The sequence below is a fragment of the Mus caroli genome, chromosome 15, assembly GCF_900094665.2.
Source record: "Mus caroli chromosome 15, CAROLI_EIJ_v1.1, whole genome shotgun sequence".
Taxonomy (NCBI): Eukaryota; Metazoa; Chordata; class Mammalia; order Rodentia; family Muridae; genus Mus; species Mus caroli.
The window spans coordinates 16,912,064-16,927,720 of record NC_034584.1 but is presented as its reverse complement, the minus strand read 5'-3'; the positions used below and the strand labels follow the sequence as shown (position 1 = coordinate 16,927,720).

Here is a 15,657-nt window from a genome sequence, read left to right as displayed (position 1 = left end):
AAAGAAGAAACACAGTTAATATTTTGAAACAGCATTTTTGTATTTGTCTCTGGGAACATAGGAATGAACATGAAATCCACAGCTTCTCCATCAAGAGACCCAGATCTTACCACTAATAAACACTGTGATGGCTTATGTAATTACATAGAACAGGCATAAACTCTATTATGAAAACATTTAGGAGTATGGTTCCAATCAATGTTGACCATTAAGGGTCTTACGTTGATAAAATGTCAAAGTAATATGGCCGATGACATTTATGAGTTAGAAACAAAGATGCTGACTATACCTGAGCCAACATCTGATGAAGAGGATTTCAGGATTAGCTTCTAAAGGGAACAACAAGTCACACAGGAAACCTTAACAGAAGGAGAAAGTTTACATATTTATATTTGTAACTATAAATGGTCAATTCCCTGGAAATGCAAGGTACTCTTTTTTGGAGGACAGGAGTGTAGTGAGGTGACCATATGTCATGTGACAGATTAAGGTGACACGAGATATGGAGAGGTAGCTAGGTGAAACTATGTGGGGAAGATTTGTAAAGCTGGGTGGAGCATCCAGGGGTTTATTAGAAACACAGGTATGAGGAGTGATAAAGAAAAGTGTGCTGGTTGTATTTATAACTTGACACAATGGGTAGAGTTCAGTCTCTGTGTTGTCTCGTCACCACTGGTAGACATATTAAGATGTAGAATAGAAAGGTGTGTCGATCTTTCCAGTTCTCACCCTGTCTCCCTCCTGCTTTTTGCTTTCCTCATTCCTTCCTTTAAAAAATAGCAATTCCTGTGGGGTTGCAAACTCCCTTCAGTCCTCCTCCTAACTCCTCCATTGATGTTCCCATGCTCAGTTGATGTTCCCATGCTCAGTTCAGTGGTTGGCTGTAAGCATGAGCATCCACATATGTATTGGTCAGGCTCTGGCAGAGCCTCTCAGGAGACAGCTATATCAGGCTTCAGTGTACACAAGGAGAGACCCATGACTCCAGATGCATAAGTAGCAGAAGATTGCCTTATCTGGCATCAGTGGGAGGGGAGGCCCTTGGTCCTGTGGAGGTTCAATGCCCCAGTGTAAGGGAATGCTAATGCAATGAGGTGGGAGTTGTGGGGGGAGAACCCTCACAGAATCACTGGGGAGGAGGGATGGAATAGGGGGTTTGTGGAGAGGAAACAGGGAATGGGAATGACATTTGAAATGTAAATAAATAAAATGATCATTAAAAAATATTTTAAAAATGTACACTCCTCCATTGTTGGTGGGATTGCAAACTGGTACAACTACTATGGAAATCAATCTGGAGGTTCTTCAGAAATTTAGAAATAGATCTATCTGAACACCCAGCAGTAGTGCTCTTAAGAATATACCCAAAAGATGCCCCACCATGTCATATGGTTACATGTTCCACTATGTTCATAGTGGCTTTGTTTGTGATAGGCAGAACCTGGAAACAACCCAAATGACCCATGTCAGAAGAATGGATACAGAAAATGTGGTTCATTTACACAAAGTAATACTATTCAGCTATTAAAAATGAGGACATTCTGACTTTTATAGGCAAATAGATGGAACTAGAATATATCATCCTGAATGATATAATTCAGACCCAAAAGAAAATGCATGGTGTGTACTCACTAATAAGTGGATATTAAAAAAATACAGAATACCCAAGATACAGTCCACAGAACTCAAAAAGTTCAACAAGCTGAAGGGCCCAAATGAGAATGCCTCAGTCCCACTTGGGAGAGAGAAGAAAGCAATCACAAGGGGGAGAGAGGGAGGGGCCTGGGAGGGAAAGTGGATGGGCAGGGGAACCTGATCTGGTATTGGGTGGGGGGGAAAGGACTGAAGCCCCTATGGTCCAGCAGAAAGAATGGAAACAGGCAACCTCAGGAGGTAGAAAGTTGGAGGAACCCTCCAGAATGTTCCAGAGATCTAGAAGTTGAGAGACTCTCAGGACGCACAGGGAGGGACTTTGGATGTAGTAGTCAGAGGGAACTTATTGAGCCCACCTCCAGCAGATAGTCAGGGTAAAGAATGGGGGTGCCATCCCATAGTCAGAACTCTGACTCATAATTGTTCCTTTCTAAAAGAACTGCAGGGATGGAAATGGAGAGGGGCCCAAGGAAAGGAAGGTCCAGTGACAGACCCAAAGTTGGATCCAGCTCAGGGCGATGCCCCAAGGCCGGACACTATTACTGAGGCTATGGAGTGCTCAAAAAAAGGGACCAATCATGACTTTCCTCTGAAAGACCCAACAAGCAGCTGAAAGAGTCAGATGCAGATATTTGCGCCCAGCCAATGTACAGAAACATCTGACCCCTGTTGTTTGATTAGGGAAAGCTGAAAGAAGGAGAGTGATCCTGTGGAGGACCAGCAGTCTCAATTAACCTGTACCCCCAAGTTCTCTCAAACACTGGACCACCAAACAGGCAGCATATAACAGCTGATATGAAGCCTCACATTTATATCAGATGACTGTGGTATCTACGTTCAGTCAGAGAAGATGCACCTAACCCTTAAGAGACTGGAGATCACAGGGAGTTTGGAGGTCTGGTGGGGTGAGCTGTGGGGGATGGGGACATCCTAGTGGAGACAGGAGGGGCGGGGTGGGGAGGAGGTATGGGATGTGGAACATCAGAGGGTGGACCAGGAGGGGAATAAAATCTGGAGTTTAAAATAAATAAATAAATAAATAATATATTAAAAAAGAGAAAAAATAACAATTCCAAATACAAACTAAACTCTGTTCTAGGCATTGGCACTGCATCTGCAGTCAAGAGTATGTCCTGTTCTTCATAAAGCAAATGGTTCCAAGGGAGGGACCATTAACCTACAGAATTTAGTAAATGTGAGATAAAACTTAAGACACAAAGAGAATGTCACAACTTACATGGAATGATAAGAAAACTTTGGAGAAGATATAAGCTCACATATGTAATTTCAGAGACAAAGATGGCAGCATGAAAGAAGCACATAGAAGCTTTACAGCACTTCACTGGTTTTTGGGTTCACAGTTCCTCATCACTTGTCTATGGTGAGGACAGTTTCTTTCTAAACTTGATCAATCAGCGGCCTTGGAATATTGGACAAGTCACATGATAGTCACAGGAAAGGCTTTACCTGCAACTACCATAAAGTGAAGAAGAAAGGCAGAGCAATGTGAGAGTCACATGCCTCCCCAGAGAGGCCTTTAGAAGTGCAAGATCTTGGATGGGCAAGATGGCTTAGCTAATAAAGGTTCTTGGGAAGCTTAGAAAGCTAAGGACCTGAGTTTGGTCCCTGGAGCATCCATGGTAAATGGAGAGAATGTCTTTATGCAAGTCTTTCTTTTTTTAACCACCATAACTACCTTGTAACATGTGAATACTCATACAAACATGCATAAGTACATGTGTGCACTTATACACACACACACACACACACAAACACAGCTAAATTAATGTAATAAAAATTTAAAACAAAGAAATACATTATCAAAAATCATGATACAGAAATCCTAAAAAGAGTGACATTTCATGCCCTCTTCTATTTTGGAGATGCTTATGAAGAAGGCAGAAATCATCATTTCTATATCATCATATCTGGGGAATAATTATAATCTTAGTCACTAGGGCTACATCTCTATGTACACTGATTTTATCATGTTTCTAAACTTCACTTTTAGTTTTTTTTTCTCAACCTACTAATTATTAAAACTGTAAGGAGACTCAAGAATCTACTGCTGTAAGTCAGTATATGTTCCTACACAGAGAATCATAAGGATATGTGGATTGCAGTTTGGAAAAAAATGGATTGCATTGCTGAAAATTCTTTTCTACGATTGAAAGTTTTGTGTAGATTGGCAAGTACATAGAATCCAGCAAAGAATATCTTGGTCAGAATATACAATGAGGATATTCGAATCCTATATCAAGATGAATGTGCTTGTAGATAATAGATTCTACTTTAACTATACTTTTCCAATACAGTCAATCTATATTCATTATAAGGATAGCCAGAAGAATCATTCAATATGAATGCTTCTGATTGGAACAAGGACTCATTCTGAACAAGGATTCAGCCTTACAGGCTTTGGAACATATTCTATGCTAATGCTTGATTGTACAGAAATGAATAGCTAGATATCCATGCATTTTGACAATGCATTTGAACAATTGTTGCTATATTTTCTTACCCTGTAGTCCAGCCAGGTGTGGAATAACAACAGTCCATAAGGGATTATATGGTTTAACGCTTTAACTTCTTTCAGTGCTCCAAAAAGAGTCAAAATAAAGGATTCAACTGCTATTTTAGACCTTTGTCCAAAAGAGTAAGTTTTCTCTAAATTGACTCCCAGATCACACTCCTTTACGACTCATTCACTCACCAGTGGAAATCCAATGCAAGAAATTGTATTCTCCTAAAATGCAAAGGTTCTTCTGTAAATACGGAGTAAAGAACCAGATCGTGAACATTGTGTGCACATTTTCTATTACTTCCAGAAAGACAAGGACAGAACAATAATCGCTCCTAGATAAGTCAAGTGAAAGATGATAGCAACACTTCTCCCTCACAGTAATATTTTCAGAATACTTGACAGAAAATGAGTGAGTTAGACAAATTATCTCCTTTCTGTGTCACAACAAATCTATAGGAGAGATACTATAATTGTAACCATTTTAAGGACCATCAGAACAGCCCTTAGCTACTTTAACTGATTTGTCCAAGGACAGAGAGCAAGTGCATATCCACTGTGGGGTCAGGATTTCACCCAAGTTACATGCCAAACACGTGTCTATGGTGCTGTATCATCCTATCCTACCTATTAGATAGCAGGATGATAGGTATGGAAGTTACTAAGTCAATTCAAAAACGTTTATTCACCTTGAATTGGTGAACTTATACCACCGATCAAAAAAAAAATGTGATAATTTGGAAAGCGTCTCAGTATTTTTTGGCATGTCTAGCTTAACATATATGACCCCAGACTTACTATCCCTCCTCAAGGACACACTCTTTTCTTCTTGCATTAGCCTTTACAGTAAACCAGAAATTCTATCTCTTTCAAGTGTTTAAGATGATCTTTTTTCCTTAACTATCTTATACATGCATCTTATATATCATTTCTCCAGACTGCCATCATTGTGGTTCTCCAGTTTAGCTCAAACCCATCACATCATAAAAACAACAAAGCAATTTCTCTTTAAAGTCAATACTTCATATATGCTGTATTTCCCCTGAGAGCATCTTTTGTCTCAAGGTTTTCATGCAAGGCCAAGGTAGTCAGTAACCACTCTTGGAATGACTGTGAGATCAGTCACATTCACTTCTGGTCTCAAATGCAAAGGCCACCTGATTTCCTGGAAGTACCTAAGCTTTCTACATGCTTCTACCACCTGATTTTTCTGAAAAAACAAGTCTCTACTGACAATACTCACACTTTAGGTTTAATAAAAGTTAATAGCTTTATACATTAATTTTCAGTCCACTTACACAAATGTAGGATGGGTCATTTATCAGTTAATAAAACCAAGATAATTAAAATCCTGCTTGTTGGTATAGATTCTCTCTCTTTCTTTCTCTCATTCTCTCTCTCTCTCTCTCTCTCTCTCTCTCTCTCTCTGTGTGTGTGTGTGTGTGTGTGTGTGTGTGTGTGTGTGTGTGTGTGTGTGTGTGTGATATACACATATATTCCCAATTTTGTGTCTAAATGTTTTTGGAACTTTTGAAATATCTAGTACAATTGATCACTTCTTAAAAATTTCTTGTGCATTTGGGTTGTCTTAGTATATGTATGATTACCATATTAGTGTAGGTGCTTGTGAAGGCCAGAGGAAAGAATGGAATCCACTAGAACTTGAGTTATAAATGTTTGTGAGCCATTTGTCACAGATGCTGGTTAATAAATCTAGCTTTTGTTTGTTTATTTGCTTCTTTGTTTGTTTTGCAAGAGTAGTTACTGCTTTTGAGCCATGGTTCCAGGCTTTATATCCTAAATATCAGTTCTCAATGAAAATTGGCACAAAGATATTACCAAATGTTTTAGTAATACAATCTAACTTGCAGGTATCATTTAGCACAATCTTGGGTTTAGCAGTGAATCATATTTTTTCCATACTAATATTAATTTTATGTCACCTCTCCCTCCTCATCATAAGGTTGTAAGTAACTTTTGTATAGAAATACAGGTATTGTTGAAATATAGATGCTGTTTCTTCATATGAGAATGTTTAAAAAGTTTATAAACAGCAAATAAACTTTGTTAAATTTAACTCTATTTGATGTTATCCTTGCTTGAGTTCCCTTTTCAAATTCATTTCCAAATAATATATATATATATATATTGTTCAATAATGTAGTTTTCTTTGGCATGAGTGTGAATTCCTCTGATCATATTTTTAATCTCAGTTTCCTAAAAGTGGCTTTGGATTTAGATCAGTGTGTGTGTGTGTGTGTGTGTGTGTGTGTGTGTGTGTGTTCGTGCTACAGTGCACATGTGGAGTTATAAGAAAATTTGCAGGAACCTTTTTTCTCATTAAACATTTTGGGCCATGGGAGTGAAGCTGAGTCCCTCAGCCTTGGTGACAAACACTTTTATCTGCTGAGTCATCTTGAGGACATGAGGTACTAATGTGCAATGGGTCACAAGAGAGTCTCCATTCCCTCAGATGTTTCCATAATGAAAATAAGAAAATAACAATGGCAATATTAAAAGTACTTTGGAAATACTCATGTGAGTTGGGACTTTAGTTGTTTAAATGTTTACATGTAAATACATTAGGACACACAGTGTGTATCCTTTGATGGTCATATACTTCACTGATCACAATGTCCAACATAAGTTCATTGAGTTTGAAGCTGCCATGAGTTTGAACTGAGTACATGCACTACAGACTTGATGCTAGCAACAAAAAGATGATTTCATATCAAATATGCCTGTGCTTTTTACCTCTTTACCTAGTTTGCTTAAAAAAAAAGATGGAAAGAAACTAAGTTGCCCTGCATGGTCAGTACTGGGAACACAGATTTCCAGAGTTACCTGTATGTATTGGAGAAGCCACCCTCTCCCAGTGAAGAGATAGACATCGCCGTACAATAGAAATAGCAAAGATTTTCAGGCTTGACTGAAAACACAACTAGCAAGAACATAAGCCTAAAGAACTTCTGCAAGCATTGTGTCCCTGTGTAGGAACCAGTAGCACCAGCATTGACCTTAATAGATCCAATGGGGATGCAGAAAGATAGTGAATTAATACAGTATTGTGACATTTTTACAAGACTTTCCAGCTCAAAATACCCATGGGAGGAAACTGGAGTTGACATCTGGGAAATATAAGTGCTCGCTTTAAAGACACATCTGGGGTACCATGATAAATAATATACCAAAAGCAAGTAGACATATCACTTGTACTTTAATGTTTCAGGTTACTGATTATAACTAAGCATGCAAACTATTGCAACAGAATCAAACTGTATTTTAAATAGCGTATTTAATTAGTTTAAAATAATTTTATAATAACAGACCCACACAATAATAAGGTACATAGACTCTGTTCTCTTATCTCCAGGGTGATAGTCAATATATCCTCTGTGAATTTGGTGAACAGAGTGATTCCCGTCAATATATTTACCATACTCTGCAAACAATACATCAGGGTGTTTTGATATGTATAAATTGAAGGAGAAAGGAGAAAGTTTACCTAATTAAATTAACTTTGGGAAAAGTTTTACCATGATCTTTCTAGATACTTTCCACAGAGAGAAGAGAAGGGGTGCAGAAGAAATAAGATGGACTATTTTCTTGAAAGTGGGTGGATAATTGCCCTAAACTGTGTGTGACCCGTTAACCTAGCCTCAATTAACTATAGGTGGATTGCAAAATTAACTTCAGAAATGATATACCTAAAATTCAAGATTCAACATAATACCTTGATTTACCTTACTAAAAGCAAACATTTCAGAAAGCAATATTTTCTTCTTTTCAAAACCTATCTCATAAGCGAATTCCATCTATCTTATATAAGGACTATACATTATGTCAATAGAATAATTAATCTTCTAGCTCATTTTTCTGAAAAACATTTGCTAGACCCTATATTAAAGTTCATCTTTTAAATGTACACTTTTAAACTCTCAGAGACTTAGTCCCACATCCTTACACCTAAAGGCAGCTCAGGGACATTTACTAGAGTCCTGACCAAGATCTCAGAAATTATTTGCAAATTTCTTTGCCCCCAATTAAACTTAGAAGGTTTTTAAGAATCCAATTTTATCCCTGACATCATGGAATAACTTCAAACAAATTCAAGTTACCTTGACATCCTGCAGGTTTTTAATCGGGTATTACAGAAGCAAAAATGAAGTCATCTCCCCCTCACCCCATATATCCCTTTATTTTTCTTTTGTGAAATGCAGAACTATCAGATTTGATAAGGACTCCTCTGAAATGCCATCATCTCCAAATTCAGTCTCCCATCCAGGACACTTGCTTGTAAAACTAAGCCTTCCCCTGCCTTAGATAGCCACTTACTGCAGTGCAGAACGTCAGGGCAGACCGTAAGAACTTTCCCCGTGCAGAGATTCCGCGCGATGCAGCCAGTCAGGCGCAGCAGCACTTACCTTAATTGAAATACTCTCGGTGATCAAGTGAGAAATCCTTCAGATCAACCATAAACGGGTGAGGAGATCGAAGTTTTCAATCAACACCCACAGAGGGGCAGCGTGCTCTTCTCCTTTGCCTGTGTTTATGCCAAGCTCCTCGCTGTCTGAAGGGAGAAAAAGGATCAGCTGAAATCCTTGGAGATTTCTCAGTGAGTAAATTAGGACTGAGCGATGTTTTCTAGCGGGAGTTTCTCCGTGAACCTGTACTGTTTGCAGTCTCCCTAACTGCTGTGATGGACGCCTGTCATGTCCCTGGAGCCAGGCGGTATTCATTGACCTGATTAGCAAGCAATGCTCCCCCTGTGTGCAGGCAAAGCATGCAGAGAGGTTGTGGGTCTCCTGGGAATCAGAAAAGGAAGCGAGCCCTCTTGGGAAACTGGTCTTTCCCAGCCTGATGGATAAACTACAACTATGACTATAATTTATAGGCTGATTAGAAACAGTGTTAGCCATTGCGGGGCTTCAGCAAATCTGCTTTCTCCAGCCGATGTTGCAAGATGCTTTCGTGTTAGATATAAGGTGCGGCGAGACAATTACTAGACTGATCGGGCTGATTTGTAAGCCAAGCCTAAACCTGAAACATGTTTAAAGCAACGTGATAAAAGAGATCGCTGCATTTGCCTTTGCCCCTAGCTTGCTACATATATCAACCTTTGTCTAACTAAAATGACTTTAAAGGTTTATTACAGCCCTCCAGAGGGCAACCCTGACTTGTAAAAAGACAGGATTCCCACTAAACAAGCCTACCTGGCAGGTTCGTGCAGACACAAGCTTGCGAAGCAATGCATGTAAGACAGAGATCTGGTCCGGTACTTTTTTTTCAAATAGCATTTTAAATTAGTATCACACTTACAAAAAACAAAACAAAACACAAAGGTTCACACGGTTACCCAGAGTAACAAAAAAGTCCATCACACCTAACAGAGACATCTTTTCTATTAAATGCTGATGAGAAGAAAGAAACAGCAAGCAAGAAGGGTATTTCTATCCAAGGGAATAAGTATGAAGCAACTGTTTAAATGTAGTGGGGTATTATTCCATACCTGCTGATCCTCTTCCTCCACTATCTTCCCTTTCTCCCACTTCTCAGTATCCCCCACTCTCCCACATCCAAAGTTACTAGGTCCCAAGAGAGATCTAAGGCTCTGGAAAAGGTCACAGAACTGACTGTGGAAGCCTCAAATGGTTAATTCTTGACAGCTCTCACTTTTGCAGGAGAAAATTATGCAAATAACATAAAAAGAACAGATGAAAAAAGTCATTTGCATGTCTTGAGGGTGAGAAAATTCTCATTGCCAGAAAGGAAACTGACGACTGTCCTCTCACAATAATACTGTGTGACATATTCAGCCTGCCTTCTCCATGTAGGTCGCAACTGGGACATATGGCATCCCTTTGTGTGTATGTGTGTGTGTGTGTGTGTGTGTGTGTGTGTGTGAGAGAGAGAGAGAGAGAGAGAGAGAGAGAGAGAGAGAGAGAGAGAGCTCTCCTTTTGTATTACAGTAATAGTACTCACATGGAGTTGGGAAAACTCCAAACCCATATAACAGAATGTCCCAAATACACACAATAGGGAATCTGTTTGCCTTGTACACACCAAGTAAACTTTCCTTTTTGATCTCTCTCAGTAATAGACTAACACTGTGGTGAAACTTCTTGCTGAAAGAAAACTCAAGGCTGTAACTGGACTGCTGTGGCTAGGGCTGGGTCCCCTTTGGGAGGAAACAAGATTTCTAGGGAGAGGCCCCAGATGGAGGGGGTTCCTCCAGTCTCTTGTGAAGAGGTCTGGTGCTCCCTCAACTGGTGGAGGGTAGGAGCTGAAGGGGAAAAAAAAAAAAAAAGCTTGATCGATTCACTTCAGAAAGCAGCAACTTTTGCTACTCTTAAGCAGGAAGCGCATTATCCAATTATAGCCAGGCTGTGGGGAGCTCCAGCAGAAAAGAGGCCCTTTAAATCGAAACTAATGCGCCCAGCTCATAAATAGCAAACAGGAACAGGACTGCTAATTTCTTCACAGCGCTCCAGACTGGCTTTAACGGGGCACTTACAAGTGATAACATGATTACGTTGTTTCAGGGCTCTGATGTGTAGTGTAAGTTGTTCCTGCAGTTACAGCGCTCTCAAACTGTATCGTTCCCAGTCCCATTCTGTGAACCTTCAATTAAATGATGCAGAGGCCCTTGGTCCTGTAAAAGCTTCATGCCCCAGTGTAGGGGAATGCCGGGTCGGTGAGATGGGAGTGGGTAGGTGAGTAGGGGAACACCCTCATAGAAGCATGGGAAGAGGGAGGGCATAGGCATAGGGGGTTTATGGAGGGGAAACCGGGAAAGGGGATAACATTTGAAATGTAATTTAATAAAATATTCAATAAAACTATGATCAGAGGAAAAAAAAACCTTTTAAAAGACTTAAGAGTGTTCTATTTTTCCCAAACCCTGTCTGCCAGCAAGTCTCATTAAAAAGGTTACGCAGGTGTATAGTAAGGAGCTGCCATTGTGCCCGCGAAGATGGTTTGGCTGAATATTCTAACATCCCTGATCCATGGACACGCCAAGACGTTCCATTCCCAAAGTAAGACCGTTTCCTAACCCGTCCCTACAGACAGTGGGGCTTTGGTATATGTGACTCTGTGCCCGACCTCTGAAAGATTTTATGAGAAAAACAACACTGTTTTATGGGGAGAGTGTGAAGAGTCCTGAGCCGTGTGGAAGCATTAGTTCCTGCTACACACTCAATGTTTGTGGGTTCCCTGGACTCTGAGTGAACTTCAGCTGTGGCTTAAAGCTTTTGTGTATGAAATATGAAGCCTTACACAGTTATCCACACTATCCTATCTTTTAATTGCTTTTAAACATGTCATATACCCATTGAGTATTAGAGTGGCCAGAGAACAACTTTTAGAAGTCATTTCTTTCCTTCCATCATGTGGGTTCTGGAAATCTAAGTTAGATGGTCATACTTGGTCATAAACACCTTTACCAGCGAGCCATTTTGTGGGGCATCTCTTAATTATGTTGTTAATTCAAGCTCAGAGAATATAAACAAACTGAACAGTGCCAAAGAGTCAGTTCACAGAAAATATAGAACTAGAAAAAATAACTATCTATAAAAATTGGATGGGTATTTATAAAATTTCCAGTTTAAAGGACAAGGGTAAATATATGCTTTGGGATCAGGAAATTACTTTGGCATTTTTTTTTTTGTTATAGGTTTTATAACTGAATAAGCATTTCATTGCAATAGGTTGTTTTACTATATTAGGATATGTTATTACAAAATAAAATTAAAAATATAAACTAGACTAAAGTAAACTCAACCTCAAGTTTTCAAATGCGTTGTTTTGTTTTTTAATTCAGTAGCATTTAGCATATTTTGGTAAAGAAACATGCAAACCACCTAAGGCTCAGGTAACATCCCAGGGGAGGAAACAGAATAAGAGGGGCCAGAATAAGGGCCAGAGAAAGAGTGAAATTGTGTCTTCAAGACATGATGGGGGAAGCCATATCAAGCAAATATCAACTTATATGGCTGCCTGAACAAGACCTGAAGAACACCAACAGACATGCCAACGTATGTGGATGAATCTCACAGGGCACTACCTCTAGATGGAGAACTGTATGGCATTAAACACTGTAGAGAGAGGTAGAATTAACCTTTTCCAGGGATAAACATTTAAATTGGTTAATCGGTTATCCAATATTAATAGGATTAATATTATTAGGGTCAGCCCTAAAAAGAATAGATACAAGCAACACAAAATGGACTGAGAAGAGTGTATGTGTGTGATTGTGTGTGTGTGAATATATCTGTAGATTTAAAAATAATAATTAATTAAGTAATGAAAAGCCATGATCTGCAGAGCAGTAGGAGAGATACAGGAAGGAACTGTGGGACAGAAGATGAAGAATTGTATTGATACTCTAACAGAAAAACAGTAAAGAACTAAAAGACATTATCATTTTCTTGACTCATTCAAATTCTCACATGTAGTCATTACTTTTAATAGAAAAGTATTTCAAACATGTCTCCTCGTATGCGTATTAACTAGTTGGAATTTAGGATGATGTATGCTATTCAACCTCTCCAAAATGCAAATGCAGTAGCAAATATCCAAAGTGATGCAGAGAACAAAATTAATTTCTAGATTGTTTAAGCTGCATCTAGAAGTTTTTCTTAAAACAATTTCATCTTTTCTTTGGAAATACTAGACATATTCATAAGAATTTGGAGAAATGTTGTGACCACAGTTTTTAAATATGTCTGATAAAAACATTCTGTCTACAATGAAATGATCACTCAAATTAATTCAGTCTTTAAACTTTGCCAGTAAGTTTCTGTACCCATTATCACATCTTATTCTTACAGGAATCTCATGAAATAGGTTGCCTTTAATATTTTTTATCATATCTCCATGACAGGAAAATGAGAAATAAAAGGGCAACTACTTGTCCTTTGGACTTTGGTATTTGATGAGAGACCCAATGGTCTCCATTTCAGAGAAGTGTTATTGCTTCCCACTGTCTACTAAATACAGTCATCTGAATCATGCTGGAAGAAAAGAGTCATCTGTTAGGTATATACGTTCAGCTACTCTTTTTTCCACTTATGTAGGTTTGTCCCCAAAAGTATATTCAATGATCATCATTTAATGAAAGGAAAATTACCCTGAGCCAATGAGTAAGTTACATTTGATGTGTTCTGGGATTTTACTTAGATTTCTAACATGTGTTGTTTGACATTGTCTATTTTTTTTTTACCTTTTCAAAAAAGATTTATGTATGTATGTATGTATGTATGTATGTATGTGTGTATGTATGTATGTATATGAGTACACTGTAGCTGTCATCAGACACTCCAGAAGAGGAAGTCAGATTTCAATTACAGATGGTTGTGAGCCACCATGTAGTTTCTGGGAATTGAACTCAGGACCTCTAGACGAGTAGTCAGTGCTCTTAACCACCAAGTCATCACTCTAGCCCCTGATATTGGCTACTATTGGCTATTTTTACTTGCAATATGATACAATAATTTTCCAAATGTCGGTTCAAAATACATATATTACCCAAAAGTTTCCATATGACTTTATAGTCACATGGTACTTCCTTGTAAAACTTTTTCTGGGTTTAATAATAGGAGAAAATAAGTTCCAGAGCAATGGTGTTGTTTTAAATATAAAAAGCAAATAAATATCGTACTAACAACAGATCATGTAGCACCAGCCACAAGCTAATACTATCACACGTTCTGATTACTAGTTATAGCAATTTCTGCTTCAGTTTAAATTACAGAGGCTGACTAGCTATATTTACTAACATTTAAGGGCCATTTTTCACTTTATTGAGACTAGTTTCCCTTCTGTGCACTTGAGAAATTCAGAAATGATAAAACTGCAGCAGGGTTAAAACCACTGAGTATGCTCTCAGAAATATCAGACTATAGGCAGAATTTCCCCACTACCAGGCTTTATAACCTTCAGACATTTAACAAGACTACAGTTAACAATTTCAATGGTGAAATGAGATGAAATTAAAGTATATTATCTTTACAATTTCAAGCCAGCTCCAAAATAAATTATCCAACTAATAATTTGTGATATCCTTTCTACTGCCTGCAGAAATAATCAGGCAGTCAAGAACAAAAGGTTATACGCAAACACAGTTTTCTCCTCTCTCTCACCTTTCCATGCCCCTCACAATTTAATTGTTTCATGCTATAAATAACATAACAAGCATGGTTTGATTTCATAGTTCAAAGTAATCTATGAACCAGCCATAAGTTGTAGATTTCATGTTTTACACAAAGTAAGTGAAAAAAAATCAGAATTATGAGTACCTTTATCAATGTTTAAGCAGTCATAACATTGTTCTTCAAGAGGATTTAGTTGACTTTATCTGATGCAACCAATTCTTACTTGTATTTTCCCACACTTATTGCTATGGTCAAAACAACCCTGAAGACATATTGAATAAAGTGACGAATGGTTAACTTAAAATGAAAATATATATAAAGAATACTGTGAGTGTGGTTTAAACTATCTTTTAAAATTCATACTAAAATTATAGACTTCTGAATTATTAAAAGATCATTAGGATAGAGTGGCAGAGAGGAAAGGTATATAGAAAGTTTTCTAGACCATAGAAATTGTCAATATATTGCTTATGGAGGTAGTAAAAATGTAAAATTCTTTTAAGATATATGTAATTTATTACTTAAATGTATATACATTTTACTTGTATATGATACTTGACAATAAATAATGAAAACGGCCATTTCTTCCTATTCCAACATTAGTAATGTGTCAAAGTAGTTAAAATGTTAATATTTTATCTTGTCCATAATAATCTATAACAATTTGAATGTCTTCATTCAACTTTTTTTTCTAATCTTATTTTTTATTTGCATTAATGTTTGTCTGTGTGATTAATATTTTATCATGTCCATAATAATCTAAAACAATTTACATAACTTCATTCAACTTTCGTCTTATAATTTTATTTCTTATTTTGCATTTATGTTTGTTTTTTTTTTTTGTGTGTGTGTGTGTGTGTTTGTGTGTGTGTAAGTGCAGTTGATAAATAAGACAAGAGGTGTCTGACCCCTGGAGCTACAGTTACAGCCAGTGGTGAGCTGACTGCTATAGTTTGGGATCCAGAATCTGACCCTAATTTAAAAACAAACAAAAAACAAAAAAAACTAGCAAATAATCTCACACACTGAAAGCATCTCTCCAGGCCTAATCACTTCCTATTTTCTCAAGAAACCTTATGGAATAGGGAATAAAATCGCCTGCTATGTATTTCTAATGGTTTCTCAAATTGTACAAAGCATTTTACATTCAATCACAGTTTAAGACAACTTTAAAGTTAATGTCCTAGTACCTATCCAGATAATAGTTTAGTAAAATTTTATATAGGGGAATAAATGCCATCTCAGTTTAAAATATAAGGGCTGTGAAATGCTTAATGACCTCCTTATACATATATCATTGTCCATTTGTTTTTAGCTTTTTACAGCTTG

At 37.7% G+C, this 15,657-nt stretch overlaps 1 protein-coding gene across 3 annotated transcripts in view; it reads right to left on the bottom strand.

The window, feature by feature from the left end:
* Positions 1–15,657, bottom strand: part of Cdh12 (cadherin 12) — a 1,068,420-nt gene that overhangs the window by 453,384 nt on the left and 599,379 nt on the right. For all 3 annotated transcript variants that reach the window (XM_029469980.1, XM_029469979.1, XM_021183292.2), the window contains one exon: positions 8,599–8,744. The gene's annotated coding sequence lies outside the window, so the exon portion shown is untranslated. The remainder of the gene's footprint in view (positions 1–8,598; positions 8,745–15,657) is intronic.